Here is a 17526-nt window from a genome sequence, read left to right as displayed (position 1 = left end):
CACCCAACAAAAGGTCATGAGAAATAATTAACATTAAATCTTATTTAATTTATCCGGGCAACAAAAATTAAATAGCATGTCCCCGGTTCTACAGAGACTAATAAGAGAGTTTACAGAACCAATCCAGCACCCATTTCTTCAAAACATGAAAACAAGTGGGAAAAGAAAGTAAAAAAAACCTTCTAAATTGAGCAATCTATAAATTGCACAAGTAAAAGTATATTCCGAATTAGGGTCGTGCCTATTTTAAATCTAGTGAAGAGAGAATATATCTATACTTGCGTTCTTTAAGCAAGCTTAATTTAGAGAAGCCTCTTTCGAAAAGAATGAATATATATTAGTCTGTCAACAAATACCATCACTATAATTTTCAGCAGCAGCCACTGAAATACTAAGATTTTACGCATAATTTGGCCCAGGCGACAACAATTCCACGCTTCTAGTTCTAAAGCTTCAGTTACATTAGGCATTCTGATCAACCCCGTGTTCTTTTTGTTTTTCAAGATGATTCCAATGACACCTTTCCCTGATTTTGATACAAGGTGTCCAAAGCTTAATGTGGTAAGCACGATTCGATAACTCAGCAGAATCATTTGCTAATTTTCCTCGTATTCGGGGTTAAAGATTCACGCTTTAAATCCTCACTTTTCAAAACAAAGCCATCCATCATAAAACAAAGCAATCATCCAAACTATAAAGCAGATTTCATAGTCCGATGACAACCGTCACTAATTTCATCGCAAATAAATAAATAAATAAATAACAATAATTTAATTAACAATAACAATTATTTAACAACCACAATATACACCTGATATCCACAAGTTCCACATTTTTTCTTTTTGCGATTTAACAATAACAATTATTTAATTAACCATTGTTTTATCCGCCCATGACATGACCTTCTAAAAGCTTTCCAAAGAGGGGTTGGTAATTGATTACATTACAGTCGTGGTATGTTACAAAAGGGTGAACTAACTAACCTGGTTGGGCTGTGACACAAAGTAAAGTCACAGTCGCACATTAACAACGGAAACAACGTGAGGGACTTTGGCATCATCGAAGGGCAAACTGACATACTGCCATGCAAACTCCTCAGCAATCTCCAGAGCAAGCTCACCGTGAACGGCCTTGCAGTACATATAAAGCACGGTGTCAGCAGCGGCGTGGTAAAGCATAAGAAGCATGAGGAGAGTGGAAGTGAGAACAATCTGGACCACGAAGGCCCAATTTCTCCAGGCCCAACCGTTGGAGCCCAAGACGAAAGCTGAGGAGCTCCACAAGAGGAGAGCCTCCAAGGAGGCGAAGAAGAAGGAGGAACAGACGGCAACGGATTTCATTCCGTTGAGGAGGGAGGCGCTGCGGCGAAGCGGTTGGAGGCCCCAGGTGGATTCTAGGAGAACGGTGACGGAAGAGAGGGACCATGTGACGCGGAGGTAGAGGGTGGCGAAGAGGAGGAGTGAGGCGGCGGTGAGGGTGATTGGGGTGGAGAGAGGGGAGGGGAAGAGAGCGAGGAGAGGGAGAGGGAGAGAGAGAGAGAGGAAGAGGAAGTGGATGATGATTTGGGTGGATAAGAGGGGGAAGAAGGAGCGAGGGATGGAGAGGAGAGTGGAGGGGAGTTTGACGGGGCGGCCAAAGAAGGCGTGGAAGACGCTGTGGGTGATGGAGGAGAGTGCGCAGAGAGAGAGGAAGAAGAGGGAGAGGAAGAAGAGGAGAAGGGGGAGGGAGAGGGAGAAGGAGAAGGAGAGAGGGGGTTATGTGTTTGGCGAAGGAGGATGTGGATGTTGGAGGAGTGGGAGGGTGAGAGGAGGAGGGGGAAGAGGAAGGGGGAGACCATAAGCGAGAAGGAGAGAGGGAGAAGAAAGATTACGGAGATGGCTAGGAAGTGACGCGAGTGGGAGTTTATTATGCGTTTTGATTCCGAGATAATTCCCCACAGGTTTAGGCTAGCTGTTGCTGTTGCTGTTGCCATGGTGGCTGTGGAGGGGACTGAATTTCGATGAATGAATAATTGAACAACTCAAGAATAAGAAGTTGGTGGCGTGGGGATTGAATAATTCAATAACTTGATCTCTTCCACTCTTCCTCTCCACAACTGTGCCATCTGTTTCCGTCACCACTTTTTCCTTTTTTTTATTTCGGACGTCATTTCCGCCCTCAAGCCCAATCACGTAATCCAAGGCTTCTGAAATCTGCTTTTTGACGCTTCTAAATCTACTGTCGATTTCTAAACTAGCTTCAAATTATTATTTGCAACTCCAAGATACACAATTAGAACTTGTAATTGGATTTTAGAGGATCAATATAATCCTTGATATTTAAAGGAAGATAAAGTCAAATTAAATTCTAATTCTACCTTTTTTTTTAAATAAGAAGAGGAGCAACAATATATATATATATATATATATATATATATATATATATATAATTTTTAATTAAAAAATTAAGATATTTTCATAATCTAAAATCCAATTATTAATTCTAACATAAAATAATACCCTTCTAGATATTAGAAATTTTTTTGATATTTGTTGTTAATAAAAATAAATCTATTCCTAAACTTATATTTAGATCTAAGAACCTTAACATAAGGAGTATATGCACGGAAAAAGAACTTCTAGACAAGCTATATTAGATAGCTTAAATTTAGGTTTTGGAGGTCTTTAAATTCCAAATCACCTTTAATTTTTATAAAACAAATTTTCTTTCAAATAATAAAGGGATAGTTATTAAAATCAACATATATTCAAATAAACTACTTACATAATTAATTTAGTTACAAATTACTGCATGAATCATTTAAGATTACATAACATAGTTAGGAATGATAAAAATATTATATTATAGATAAAGACTTCATTTTTCAAGAAAATAACATTTTTTTTAACTTTGTCAATCCAATTAAAAAATTATGCTTGCTTAAATAAAAATCAATACGAGTTGTCATATTAAATTACATAATTTTTGCTAATAATTTTAATTAGAAAATTACCTATATTATTAAAAAAAAAGACTAAATTTTTCACTACTAATCTTTTGACTAGAAGCAATACAAAATTGATCAGACACTTTGTGAATATTATTAGCCTCTAAACACTAGCATTAGACTTCTCTCAATACATAAAAAATGTAAAGGAATAGATGATTCCCTTGCTTAACACCTCTAAAAGGACAAAATTTATCTAAAAGTTCATTATTCCATTTTATACATGGAGGGAGTGGTAATGTACTCATAAATTAGGTTTGAAATCAAGACTAAACCTAACTATTAAAAAGAGTATTATGTAAACCTCTATTTTAGTCTCTAAAATATACAAACCCAAAATTTAAAATTTGAAATTTTAGTCATTAAAATTAATAACCGTCAATAACTTTAGTCCTTCTTGTTAAGAGACGAGAAAATTAAGTAACAAAGTGATAATTTGTCACGCTAAGTGTTTGTGGACAAGTGTATTCGTCAAAAAGTAATAGAAATTTCTAAAATAAGTTTTCGAAATATTATCTCACAAAGATTGTATCCAAGTACCAAGAATGTTTTAATTCAATTGTTTAAACTTAAGAGATGCGAAATTAAATAAAATAAGAATTTAAATTTAAAATAAATTAGAGAATAAAGAAAGCAGCACAATTTATGACAATACACTATTTGAGATGAGTTCCAGGGCATATGATTTCACCCTTACACTTCTCTATGTTCACTTTTAGATTAATTCCAATTTGGGTTTCTTTACTAACCATTCATTCTACATTTTATTAACACCCTTTTTTTAAGATATTACTTCTAATGATCATGTAAGACAAAAAAAAGAGAAAACATAAAGAGCTTATTGGCTGTTTATTTAATAATGATTGAAAGAGAAGAACTAAACTTGGTTCACTTAATTCTTTATTTTGTTTTATCCTATAAATCAATTAACTATATGTGATACATTCACTTACAATATAATTAATTATAATATGTTAAGAATTGTTAATTCTAAACATACAAAATATAACGTAATAGGATAAAAACCAATCAATAGAGCAAACTGAAATTATCATTAATCACAAAATACATAGAGTTAATGCAAAGGATCTACCACAATTGTAACTAAGAATCTAGTTAGACATAATATAAACAAAAATTAAAATAATATTAAACAAATTCATAATCATTTGAAGAGTAAATGTAAACTAAAGAAGTTCCCATTAGAGAAGAGATAAAGAGAGTTCTTGATCCCAAAACATGCTCGTAAAGCTCCAAAAGTCATCAACAGTTGACCAAAATCAATATGTCCAAGTTATTGCCCACAATGTTCTTTAAATAGGGCTTTAAAATCTTAAAAGTTTTTCTAAGTTTGTTTCTCTCGATAAAGAGCATGACTGTGTACACTATTATGCACGACCATGCATATGCCTCAAAGTATGGGTGTGTTGGCTACTAGCATGGACGTACTTGCTTTATTTGTATTCATTTTGGATATAAAATGCACCAAAAGGTTTTTGTGACATTCTAATGTTAAATTGCATATTTAACATAAAGATTAGATTAAAATCCTAATAAAATATTGGTCAAACATGTAACTATAGACAGTAAAAATACATTAAAATATTGATTTATCAACTTTTTATAAGTTTATTTTAACTCCCTTTCCTTTGTTGTGGCCATTTTACTAACATCCAAGACCCAAAAGTATGGTTTTTCAAACTCGTCTTTTTTTCATTTATCTTTGTTGGTTTAATTTCTTCTACATTTGGAACCATTAGAGACTTATTATTATACCCCTTCTCCATTTCTTTGTTTATTCAAACTTCTATCTTGGTTGCCTAAATTATCTTCTAAGCACTCTTCCAGTCTATGTCTATACTTGTCCTAAGAAAAACATATTAGATGAGGACTTTTATACTCTACTCTAAATTGTTGTATCCTTTCCTTCTAAGATCTAATCACACCATCTTGTAATTTTTTTCTCTTTATACTAAAGAAGTATGAAAGTTTATTTTTAATATAAATCTTAGACATGTTTTTACTTGTTATAAAAGCTTTTCATTATATAATTCTAAAGAGAGACCCAGTATTTGAACCTAAGTAACAATCTTCCTAAAATTCTAATCTTTTGTCTTAAACAACGGTTTCCACTCTTGCACTAACAAATAGTGATTCAATTTTAACCAAAGACATTCAAAAAGAGTATAATAATAATATTCTATATTATCAAACTGGCACAAAAAAAATTTATCATTCAAATATAAAATCTTTAGGTTCTCATTTTTTCTTAAATATTCCTTAGTTTGTTATCCAAATATTTCAGTTTAACACTTTGTCTTGTATATTTAATAATTAGTGTCAATTTTTATGGAGAACATAAATTCTTGTAATCTTTCAAAGATATTTTTAATTTATAAAAAAGAATTGGATTTAAACTATCATTATATTCTATTCATTAGAGTTGATGGAAATATTTTATTTCTTTATAATTGATTGCACAATCTCATTGTGCCTAAAATCTACACATTGTGGATTAATAACTTTATCTTTGTAAGAAATAAAATTAGGAGCAACAAGATTCGAGTACACCTGTGAAGTCAAAAGAGTAGCCAACATCTCACCTCTTTGGCTAGAATATCATTATTTTCCTGCATTACTCTATTGGTCTTCACTTTCTTTTTGCTTCGTAGCATCGTGTCCTCTTCTACCATTGAGACTATTTCAAGAGATGAAAGAATAACCATGGTCTTAGCCTCCATGATCAATAAGTTACTGTCTTCTTGCATCCCTTCATGTATCTTCACCTTCTTTTTTGAAGAAGGACGAAAAATAGAAGGTGGATTAGCATTTTGCTGAGCAAAAGCAAAATTTGTTATGGAACCATTTTCTGAAATTCGAGCTCCTGTTGCTAGATTAAGACTTGGAGATTCTTGAACAATAGCTTTGGCTGCTTCAATACGAGCTTCTTGAGCAAGCACCATAGTCTCCAATTGTGAAGGAGCTATGGATTCTCCACGGCTGAGAAAGGTAGTAACAGTGAATATAATAGAATCAAATTCAAGAGGCAATCCTCCAAGAATTGCACCTAGATGCTCTCTATTTGACACTAGATCTCCAATAGATGCAAGCATATCTACAATTGTTGTAATCTTTTGGAGATATTCAGAAGTGGTTCTTGCTTCTTTTTTCAATGTTTGTAACTCAAGCCTAAGTTGAGTGGATTTTACTCTGGTGAGAGAGTAAAACTATGAGTCTATTGAATCCCACACTTGATAAGAGTGTGTCTATAAGTGACAACCAAGTACTAGAATAGAATATAAAAGTGTGGATAATAACCACAACAGAATCAGTGAATCCTAGCGATCCCAAGCAACATACTCAGGATTAACATTGTCAGCATCACGATTTTCTTTAGAGACATATCTAAGTGGAATTCTAGGGTTATTGACAAAGTGTTGAAGCTGGTGACCACACAAGACAACATTTACTTGTTGTTGCCTTGAAAGAAAGTTGTTATCACTGATTTTACAGTTGACTGTTTAGAAAAAGTATTTGATGCATTAGCAAAGACCATAGTTGGCGCAGAGGCAGCCATTGATACATAGACTTGAGTAAGGAGAAATGAAACAAGTATAATAAGGTAGGTTTCAGACAACAACACACTAAACAGTAAGAATGTCCAACAAATGGAAGAAAGCAAATGGTGAACAGCGATGATCAAAACAGATCTTGAAAAGTGAGCCAAACAACATGGAGATTCATCATTTTGTAGGAGAAATAGAAAAATGAAGATTGCACAACCAGGATGAGCAGAGCGATGTAGAATTCAGGTAGAATCGATCAAGAATTAACAAGAATTCTCAAAAAATTTCAGGAACAGGACGAGTTTGCAGGCAAACATGAAAATTAGCGTAGAAGTGAGCCAAAAAACCATGAAAAATAACAACCTTTGATGAAAAATATTGAGATTGAGATCGCAGAAAAGAACTAGATAGGAATAAAAAAAAGTCACAATCCAAATAGCAGGATCAGAATACTGATTCAAGAAGAACTCAGAGAACAAACCCAGAAAGTTAGACGCACAAGCCTTCCTGGCTTCTGTGATACCATATTGTAAAATTGAAATTGAAGGTTTGAGACTGAGATTGAAAACTTAGAAAAAGTATGGAGAGAAATTTCTATTATTGAATTTTGAGTAAAAGAAAAAAGCAGCAATAATGAGGACTCCTAAATTATATAGAGCTATTATGAGCAGCATCTATCACAATGAAACTAATTTATGTTTCAGAAACTAACAGAGAACTAACTTGCAAGCTGTTAAACAACTTTAAATACACAAGAACTATATAAAACTAATAAATACATGAAGGATAAAAGAGTAGCTTTATTTTTTTTCTTTAATACAAAAAAATCTTAGAGAGAAAAAAGAAATCTATTGATAAATAATATTTTTAAAAATTTAATTTTTGACTGAGTTTAATGATATTATGTGATCCATTAAGCTGATCTTACCTAAGTAGGATAAAACATTATGTGATCTATTTCAAGACTTGAGTCTTTGAATTTTTCTTTTAATTTTTTGAATTCTGATTTTACTTTATAGAATAAATATAAAATTATTAGTTTTGGTGAACTATGTGATGATCTTTATTTTATTATTTTATAAAATAATGTCATTTATAATTTTATGCATGTTACTGCTGGGTTAAAATGATGTGTTAGTGAATCAAGAATTCTTGATATTATGACATCAAAACTTGTGACACATCTCCATTGAAAGAATTAAGTTATTAGTAAATAAAAGAGTTATAAGTGTTTTGAACTTTACTGATTTTAAGAGTTGTGTATATTACATCAAGGTAAATAAATAAGTCTAAAAATTGGTGTTAAGAATAGTTTAAATTTATTAGAGATCATTCATAAAAATATTTGTTATTTAGATATGAATGTAAGTAGTCTGAAATACTTCATCACTTTTATAGGTAATTACTCACGATATATGTATCTCTACTTAATTCGTTCTAAAAATGAAGCTTTTGATACCTTTAAAGTTTTTAACGCTAAAGTAAAACTACAATACAAAAAGAAAATCAGGATTGTGAGATTAGATAGAGATGGAGAGTAATATGTAATAAGTGAAACTAAAAGGGTCTTATGGTAATAAATAGGATTCCTATTTTTGGCCCAAAGTTAGTTGTCAGGGTAGAAAGGAAGACTATTTTAGGAAAATAATAAGAATGGCAGAAAATTGGTTGTGAAGCTGCCACACAAGAGTTATAAAAGAGACCCTCTTGTACATTGTGAATAATTTTGAATCATTAATTGAAGTTTTCCCCTCTTTTTGCTTGAGTGCATAGAGTGAGTTGTGAGAGAAAGTCTTACTCCTTGTTACGGTTTCTGTCATTCATAATTGAATCATTACATTTGGTATCAGATAGCTAGGAACGATGGTGACCAACAAAGAATTAGAAACAAGAATGAATTCTTACGAAAAGAACCTCGCTGATCAACAAGAATCAATGCAACGATCATTGGAGACGATGCAGAAGACGATCAAGGGTTTGGTGACATCAATGGCGGCATTACGTGTGCAACGAACAGACAATTTGGAAGAAGATGAAGTCGTTTACAGCCACAACCCAGACACGACTCCTTCAATCATTGAACGGGCCTAAATTCCATTTCCAACATTCGATGGGACCAATTTTCGCGAATGGAAAGCAAAGGTAGAACAATTTTCTGAAATTGAAGGTACGCCTGAAGAACAGAGAAGTCGTTTATTACGTCTATCAATGGATGGAAAAGCCTTTGCATGGCAAAGGCATTACATGAAGAATATCAAGAACAAAGACAAAAAATGGCAACAAATTCTCCAGGATAATAGAGGAAGGTTTGATACGGGTGCGTTTGATGATCCTGTTGCGGAAATAGCAAGGTTGAAACAAGAAGATCCTTTGTTGGAATATCTTGAAAAATATGATACCTTGTTGGCTCGTATATCAATCTCTGAAGAATTAGCTTTGAGCTTCTTCTTATCGGGATTGAACATTGAGTTGAAAAAATATGTGCATATGCATAAACCCTTAACTGTACAAGAGGCAATCAGGATCACAAGATTGCAAGATGAGGTGCTTCAAGAAATGGCGAAGAAGCTTTCTCTAGGAAAGACGGTTTCTGCTTCCCCATCTAACACATTTAGTCGTTCTTGGTCAAACCAATATTAACCAGTCAGAAATCATCCAATAACAACCCTCCAACAATCTCAGCCACAAAGTACAGTTTCAGCAACAAATGGAACCGAATCAAATATAACTGTTAATAATTCTTTCTTTTGAAAGCAAGCAAGTGATAGAATTTCTAAGGGTTTGTGTCGATTTTGTGGTGAAAAATGGGAGAGGGATCATAGGCAACGATGTAAAGTGTGGGAAAAATTAAATGCCATATTTAGTACCTAGGATCATGAGGTAGAGGAGGATCAATCTGAATTGGAAGGAGATCATGTCACAGAACTGGTTGAACATAGTTTAGCTATAATTCAAGATGCTGATGTCCACATTTCACTGAATGCATTACAAGGAATAGTTGGGGGTAATACTCTTCAAATGAAGGGCTTCATTAAGAAACAAGCAGTACCATTCCTAATGGATACTGGGAGCACACACAATTTTATCAGTTCCACTTGGGTCAAGACATTGGGATTGAAGGCTCAAAGTGTCAAGAACTTCCCTATGATGGTAGCATCGGATAAGCAACTGATGATTACAAGAAAATGCAGTCAAGTGGAATGGAGGTTTGGTGATCATAGGTTTCAGGAAAACTTTTTGGTATTACCTAGTGGAAGCTTTGGAGTGATACTTGGGATGCAGTGGTTTAAAACTCTGGGAGAAATATGCTGGAATTGTGCCAAACTAACAATGAAGTTTGAGCATCAAGGGAAAGAAGTGTATTTACAAGGGGAATCACTAGCAGTGGATATTGGTGAATGTACAGGTAAATTGAAAAGAGCTTAGTGTCAAGCATTATTACTTGCTGTGCAAGGACCAATTTGTTACAATGTGAGTCGTGCATATGATACAATGGTACTGACAGCAGATTAACAAATGGAGTTGCAGTAACTTCTGAATGGTTATCAGCACTTGTTCTTGGAACCTATAACATTACCCCCTAAGAGAAGGTTTGATCATAAAATATCCTTACTCAGTGATACACCTTTCTATTTAAAACCATATAGATATCCACATGCACAAAAAGAAGAGATTGAAAGGCAGGTGAAAGCTTTGTTGCACACAGGATTCATAAGAGAAAGTGGAAGTTGTTATGCTTCACCACTGGTTTTGGTTAAGAAAAAAGATGGTTCTTGGAGGTGCTGCACAGATTTTAGGAAACTAAATGCAATTACAGTTAAAAATAAGTTTCCAATGCCTTTGGTTAAGGATTTATTAGATGACTTACATGGGGCTAAATACTTTTCAAAGTTGGATCTCAGAAGTGGATATAATCAGGTGAGAATGGCTGAGGAAGACATATACAAAACAACTTTCAGAACACACAATGGACATTATGAATGGGTGGTTTTACCATTTGGTTTATGCAATGCTCCTGCAACCTTTCAGAATTTAATGAATGATCTTTTCAAAAAGTACCTACAAAAATTTATTTTGGTATTTTTTGATGATATCCTGGTTTATTCCAAGACATGGTCAAAACACTTAGCTTGCTTGAATACTACTTTACAGATATTATAGGACAATAGTCTGGCTCTAAACTTTAAGAAGTGCAGCTTTGGACAAACAAAGATAGACTACTTGGGACATTTGATCTCAGTTCAAGGAGTAAAACCTGATCCAGACAAAGTTACAACAGTAAAAGAATGGCTTACACCTGGTTCAGTAAAGGAATTAAGAGGGTTTCTAGGTCTTTCTGGTTACTACAGAAGGTTCATCCACAATTATGAAAAAATAGCTCAGCCTCTAACAATGTTGCTTCAGAAGGATGCTAAATTTAAGTGGACAGCAGCAGCTGATGAAGCTTTCAACATGTTAAAATCAGCTTTAACATCAGCACCAATCTTGTCTTTACTTGATTTTGATCAAACCTTCACAATAGAGACTGATGCTTCAGGTGTGGGAATTGGAGCAGTGCTTCTTCAATATGGTCACCCTATTGCTTACATAAGCAAGGCTATGGGACCAAAGTATCAATTGCTGTCAGCATACAAAAAGGAGTTTTATGCAATCCTGTTTGCGGTAAAAAAGTGGCAACACTACTTTCTGGGTCAACATTTTGTAATCAAAACAGATCAGAAAGCATTGAAGCATATATTGGAACAACCACCTATAACATTAATGCAAAATTGGGGACTAGAAAAGCTGATGGGACTGGATTTCAACATCGAATATAAGAAAGGTAAAGAGAATATAGTAGCTGATGCTTTATCCAGGAAGCAACCTAAGGGGAGCATTGCAACCATATACAAAGTAACTTCTCAGCTGGTTAGTGAGGCAAAGGATTCTTGGAAGAGTGATAACAAGCTTAGAAAAGTGGTGGATAAGATGAGACTAACTCAAGCTCCTTACAAGCAGTATTCTTTTGATGGCTGCATACTAAGGAGAAGAGGCAAGATGATGATAGGGACTGATCCTGCAATCAGAAGACAAATCCTGCAGCATTTTCACAATACAGATGTGGGGTGACACTCAAGTGATGATCTGACTTACAAAAGAATCAAGGAGCTTTTTTATTGGAAGGGATTGCAAAAAGATGTAAAGAGATGGGTTCAAGAATATGTGTCTTGTCAGAAAAATAAACCACTCTTACAGGCACCTGCTGGCTTATTACACCCTTTAAACATCCCTGATAGAGCTTGGAAATCCATTTCAATGGATTTTATCACTGGTCTACCGAAGTCTAATGGTCATTTAGTTATTTTTGTAGTTTGTGACCGGTACACAAAGTATGCACACTTTGTAGCCCTGACTCATCCTTTTGAAGCAGCTAAAGTGAGCCAAATTTTCTATGAAAATGTTATAAAACTACATGGATGGCCAGATGAAATCATATCTGACAGGGATAGCATCTTTATGAGTAAAATTTGGACCGAGCTGATGAAAAAGAATCAAGTGAAGTTGCTGAAATCAACTGCATTTCATCCTCAAACGGATGGACAAACAGAGGCAATCAATAAAGCCTTGGAAGCTTATCTGAGATGTGTTACTGGAGAAGTTCCAAAGAGGTGGTCTGAACATTTAGCATCAACAGAATTATGGTACAATACGAAGTTCCATACTGCAATTAAGCTCACACCATTTGAAGCCCTATATGGATACCCTTCACCAATGCCTTCAGTCATAATAAGTGATGACAACAATATAGAGACAGTAGAATACATTCTGAAAACAAGGGAACAGATAACCAAGACATTGCAAGAGAACTTGTTTAAAGCACAAGAAAGAATGAAAGGGTACGCAGATAAGAAAAGAATTGACAGGAAATTTAAGCAGGGAGATTGGGTTTATCTGAAATTACAACCTTACAAAAAGCAGAGTGTTACAAATACTCATTTTCATAAACTAACAGCCAGATTTTATGGTCCTTTCAAAATACTAGAACGTATTGGTCAGGTTGCATACAAGTTAGCATTACCTGTTGGGAGTAAAATCCATGATGTGTTTCATGTGTCTTTGTTGAAGAAACACCATAGAGAGCATCCATTGTCACAAGAACTTCCTCTATATGATGAAGGAGAATTCCAGCTGCAACCTTTGGCTGTTTTGGATAGGAGGATGAAAAAGAAGGGGGTAGAGCAATAACTGAAGTGCTGGTACAATGGACTCACACGAATCCTGAAGATGCTGAATGGAAAGCGCTGTATAAAATGCAGCAACAATTTCCTAATTTTGCTTGGATCACTACACAGACTTGAGGTCAAGTCCTTATTTGAAGGGGGGACAAATGTAATAAGTGAAACTAAAGGGTCTTATGGTAATAAATAAGATTCCTATTTTTGGCCCAAAGTTAGTTGTCAGGGTAGAAAGGAAGGCTATTTTAGGAAAAGAATAAGAATAGCGGAAAATTGGTTGTGAAACTGCCACACAAGAGTTATAAAAGAGACCCTCTTGTACATTGTGAATAATTTTGAATCATTAATTGAAGTTTTTCCCTCTTTTTGCTTGAGTGCAGAGAGTGAGTTGTGAGAGAAAGTCTTACTCCTTGTTACGGTTTCTGTCATTCATAGTTGAATTATTACATACTACGATAGATACACAAAGAGTGAATTAAGTAATCTTTTGTAGGAAGTCTCTAATGAAAAACTAGATAATGAATTGAAGTCTTTAAAGGTAGAGTGTGACGTTTTAAAAATTGAGGTTGCATCAAGGTGAAATAAGGGTGAAATTCATATTTATTATGAACACCTTGTATCTGAACCAACTCCAACTACCAACAGAATTTTATGAACAAAATGACGACATCAAGGAAGCAAAGAAGTATAACATCATAAAGACAATATTGAAGTTGAACACGTAGGAACATAACCTGTAAGGCTAGAAAATGCAAATGATAGAAAAGAAAATTTAGATGCTGATGCAAATAGTAAGGAGGTATTTCCACAATTCAATTTGGAGGCAACATTTGGTTAGGTATTTTCATTGTTCAGTAAAATTATAATAAAAGTCATAGATCTATGGTCAGAACAAAGAAAATGGTAGATAACAGTGGATAAAACAATCAAACGACACCTTATCATTAAGCGTATCAATATCATACAATGTTATATTATGACACATATTAAGCTTCTAACTTCAACTTCCAAATAACAAATCTTGAAGTGACATTCTCTAAATATTTATGGTCTCTAGATATGTTCTCCAAATCATAAGTGCTTTCAACTAAATCGACATTTCCTTCTCCGTCGTCAACCTAAAAACAAAAGGTCCAATGATTAGTCATCTCCATATAAACATAGAAGTTTCTTTCAATTTTGGTAAAGGATAACATAATGTAGAAATTTACTTCAAATGACTTACCTGATAATTAAGGCATCCGTGGAAGAGTTTACTTGAATTTACCATAGTATTTAATTTTTTAGGATAGTATTTCGACCACAATAACAAATCTTTGGATTATTTTCTCTAAAATAGACACCAATGCCATTGCCTTTGGAAATAACTTAGAAAATAGTTTCATAATACATTGCTTCATGATAGTAATGGTTACATATTTCTTCTACTTGACATTTTCTGTTTTTTACCTCCACTGGAAAAAAAAAAAACTAACCTAGTTGTAAGTGAAACAATAAGATATTAGAAAGTGAAAACAAAGATGAAAGCAATAGAAGAAGAGAATGTTAGAAAAGAAATGAGATGCGTTTAAATTTTTAGTTCCTAAACTTTGTCCCCTTAAAATGATGTTTTCATGTCCTATATATAATTTACATTGTCATTTAACATGCAACTCGATATTTTATTATTATTTTTTATCATCAATCAAAAACATTTTTTTTAATATAAATGGAAATAACTAATATTAGAACTAACGTGATATATAATGTTTATTACTTTATTATTTTATTTTTTTGAATAACAAAGTATATGTGCAAAATAATTACACACATAACAATCAAACTTATATTTAACGGTCAATGAAATAATAAATTATAACTCGTTATATTAAATTAAATAAAAAAACTTAGACCAAATATAAGAACTTTTAAACTTACACTAGTGTAATAAGATCATGATTCATATATATACAATAATATCAATTTTATATTATAATCTATTATATAATATTAACCTAATTAATTTTATAATTAATAAATTTTAAATAATTAATATCTTAAATATAAAATAATAGTTATAAGTATATCAAAAGTATATTGTTGTAAATATTTTTAATCTTCAAAATCTTATTAGAAAATTGATGTCAAACTTAATATTTAAGTAACTAGAAAAGTAGTTTGTTCTTTTTCTTAACCGTAGCACTATTTATCAAAATGTATAATAATTTACATAATTAATAAACTTAAAATAATTATCAATAAAAAAATACATGCACGTGCATTACTAGTGAAAAATCTACTGAAAACAATATAGTTATTGATTTAGGCTTGCCCAATTTTACTAAGCTACTTGTGCCTTGCATCCAAATTCGAGTCGGGATTGCTGAGTAATATGATGCATTTGTGCATGGAAAGTGCCAAGCTAGTGAAAAACTAATAAAACGGTCATATAAACTATACTACTATAGCTAGGTTAGGTATTAATATGAAACTATCTGAATTTTCATTCCCTATAAAATTGCACCAACTAGATACATGGTTTCAACGAAATGGTGTGTTGAACTGAAGGAACAAGGTAGTTGAAGAACACGAAAGCACCTAGCATTTCAGCTCCAACAACCACATGTTCAGGAAGCATACAAAATATTTTTCTGCATGTCTTAGCAACCTAAGCCCCTCACTGTCACCCTTTATCTTATTCTCAATGGTTCAATAAAATAATAGATAAAAAGAGAATCACCGGTACAGCAGAAAATAAAAATAATAAAACATAAAGAACTCATATAACATGTGGCTTCCATCTTGAAAGAACTCCTAATGAGAACACCTAGCAATCTTTCTTTCACCAACAAGGTCAAAGTTCCGAGACAAATTTAATTGTACATAAACTATGTTGACTATGTTAGTTAGTTAAACTCTTGCTTCCAAATCTTAGAAATAGCAAGATTCCATTTTTACATTTTCCGTATAATCTCCAAACATGATTTGTCAAGCCAAGGCCGAAATTTTCCTTCGTGGGTCATATTCTACAAAAATATAAACAAAGAACATCAACATAATGCTGCGGCATGAAATTCACATTAGTTAGCAGATGATATGTACAAGAACACATCACATATTCACCACTGTGTTAGAACATATAAATATGAAACTACAAATCAGTGTGATAGGAACAGACCCCCAAATTAGGAAGGTGTTAGGTACCCACATTAGTATATACTATTACTACTATGTTAGTTACCCATTAATAGTTAGTTAGGGGAATTGGGAGGAATCTGACAGAAGCAACCCAGTAACGTTCTGGAAATAGTAGAAAACAGAAACAAAAACAATGTGCTTGACATCAAGAATCAACAGAGATGACAATGAAATGGGTCTATCGTTGGATTGCAAAAAGGAGGCGAAAATTGAGGGAGGCTCTATGTTTGGCACAAAGGGAGAGCCAAGGAAACAAACAACAGCAACAATGAAGGTTTTGGGTTTAGGTAGTATAATCAACCTACCACAAAAGGAAAATAGAGTAGACGGTCTTGATAATCATCAATTGCAAGTTTGCAACTATGGGTAATATTGCAATTTGCAAAGGAGTAATGGGGTCTCAGTATCATTATACAGCCTTTGATGCCTATTCCATGGCCATAAATACCACAGAAAACAGAACACTAAGAGAGATAGTGGTATTCACATGTTTGTATTTAACCTAGGAGGAGAAGCTATTTTTAAGCTAAAAGGTGGAGTTGACTTAATCATCATGCTTACAGAAGGAAACCCACTAGAACTTTGTTTGGTAGATGCTATAGCTATTCACCTTACATGGTAATTGTTTAGCCAAGGAGTGTTGTTAGGTAAACTACCTTAGTAGTTACAACATGTTAGTTACCCATTAGTAATTAATTATAATATATTAGTCAGTTAGCTTGACTTGATTAATTAGGCACCATGCCTATAAATAAGTAAAAGGGATTGAGGAAGGGATACAGTGTCAATTGTGAGAGTTAGAGGCTTTAGCTTGGGAGGAGCAGTCCCTTGAAGAACTGCAGTATCCAATCTTTGTAATTGAGGTTTATCTCTATTTCTTCTTAATTAGATATCCAGTATCAAAATGTCTACAAAAGAAGGCATAGAGCAGCCGAAGGACATTAAAACCTTAATGATCCTTTCAAAGTAAAACTAACCAACCAACCAAAAGTTAGTTAGTTAGGAGTAGTAGTTCACATATCAAGATAGGGTAAGAAAGAAGCTGTGGTGAAGCGGCAGAACCTCCTAACTTTTATAAAAACTGGGAAATGGGAATTAGTCTCTAGTTTACAGGAGGCTTTCCTCATCTCCACCTTCAGGAAGAGAAGTTTTAGAGGAGGGTATTGATAGGAATTGATCCCGATTAGAAAGGTCTATGAGAGGAAGCTTTGCTTGAACATATTAAGTGACTTAAAACAAGAAATTATGTGAACATGATGAATCTACTGACTTACTTGCAACCAGAAAATAAATCCACGCAAGACAAACAAAATCCTTTCTGGTTCCTTGAGTTCAGAAATTGCTTTAGCTAGATCTGCACAATCATGAAACAAATATTTGACAGAGAATGGCATCAGATTGAGCAAAGACAGTTATACAATTATGTGAATAGAAGTTCTTGAAAGTCCAAAAGAAGCAGAAGTTCATGAGCAAATTATGTGAATAGAAGTTCATGCGCAAATTACCATATTACATTTATTACCGAGGTTCCAAATTATTTTCACCACCCATGTTATGGAAATTACGCTTAACCTCCTATATT

At 33.6% G+C, this 17526-nt stretch overlaps 1 pseudogene; it reads right to left on the bottom strand.

Annotated features, from left to right (window-relative positions):
* Positions 1-221: 221 nt before the first annotated feature.
* LOC113858034 lies at positions 222-1998 on the bottom strand (annotated as a pseudogene).
* Positions 1999-17526: the final 15528 nt, after the last annotated feature.

The sequence above is a fragment of the Abrus precatorius genome, unplaced genomic scaffold (assembly GCF_003935025.1).
Source record: "Abrus precatorius isolate BTA unplaced genomic scaffold, Abrus_2018 Scaffold2, whole genome shotgun sequence".
Classification (NCBI taxonomy): domain Eukaryota; kingdom Viridiplantae; phylum Streptophyta; class Magnoliopsida; order Fabales; family Fabaceae; genus Abrus; species Abrus precatorius.
This window is presented reverse-complemented; position numbering and strand designations above follow the sequence as displayed.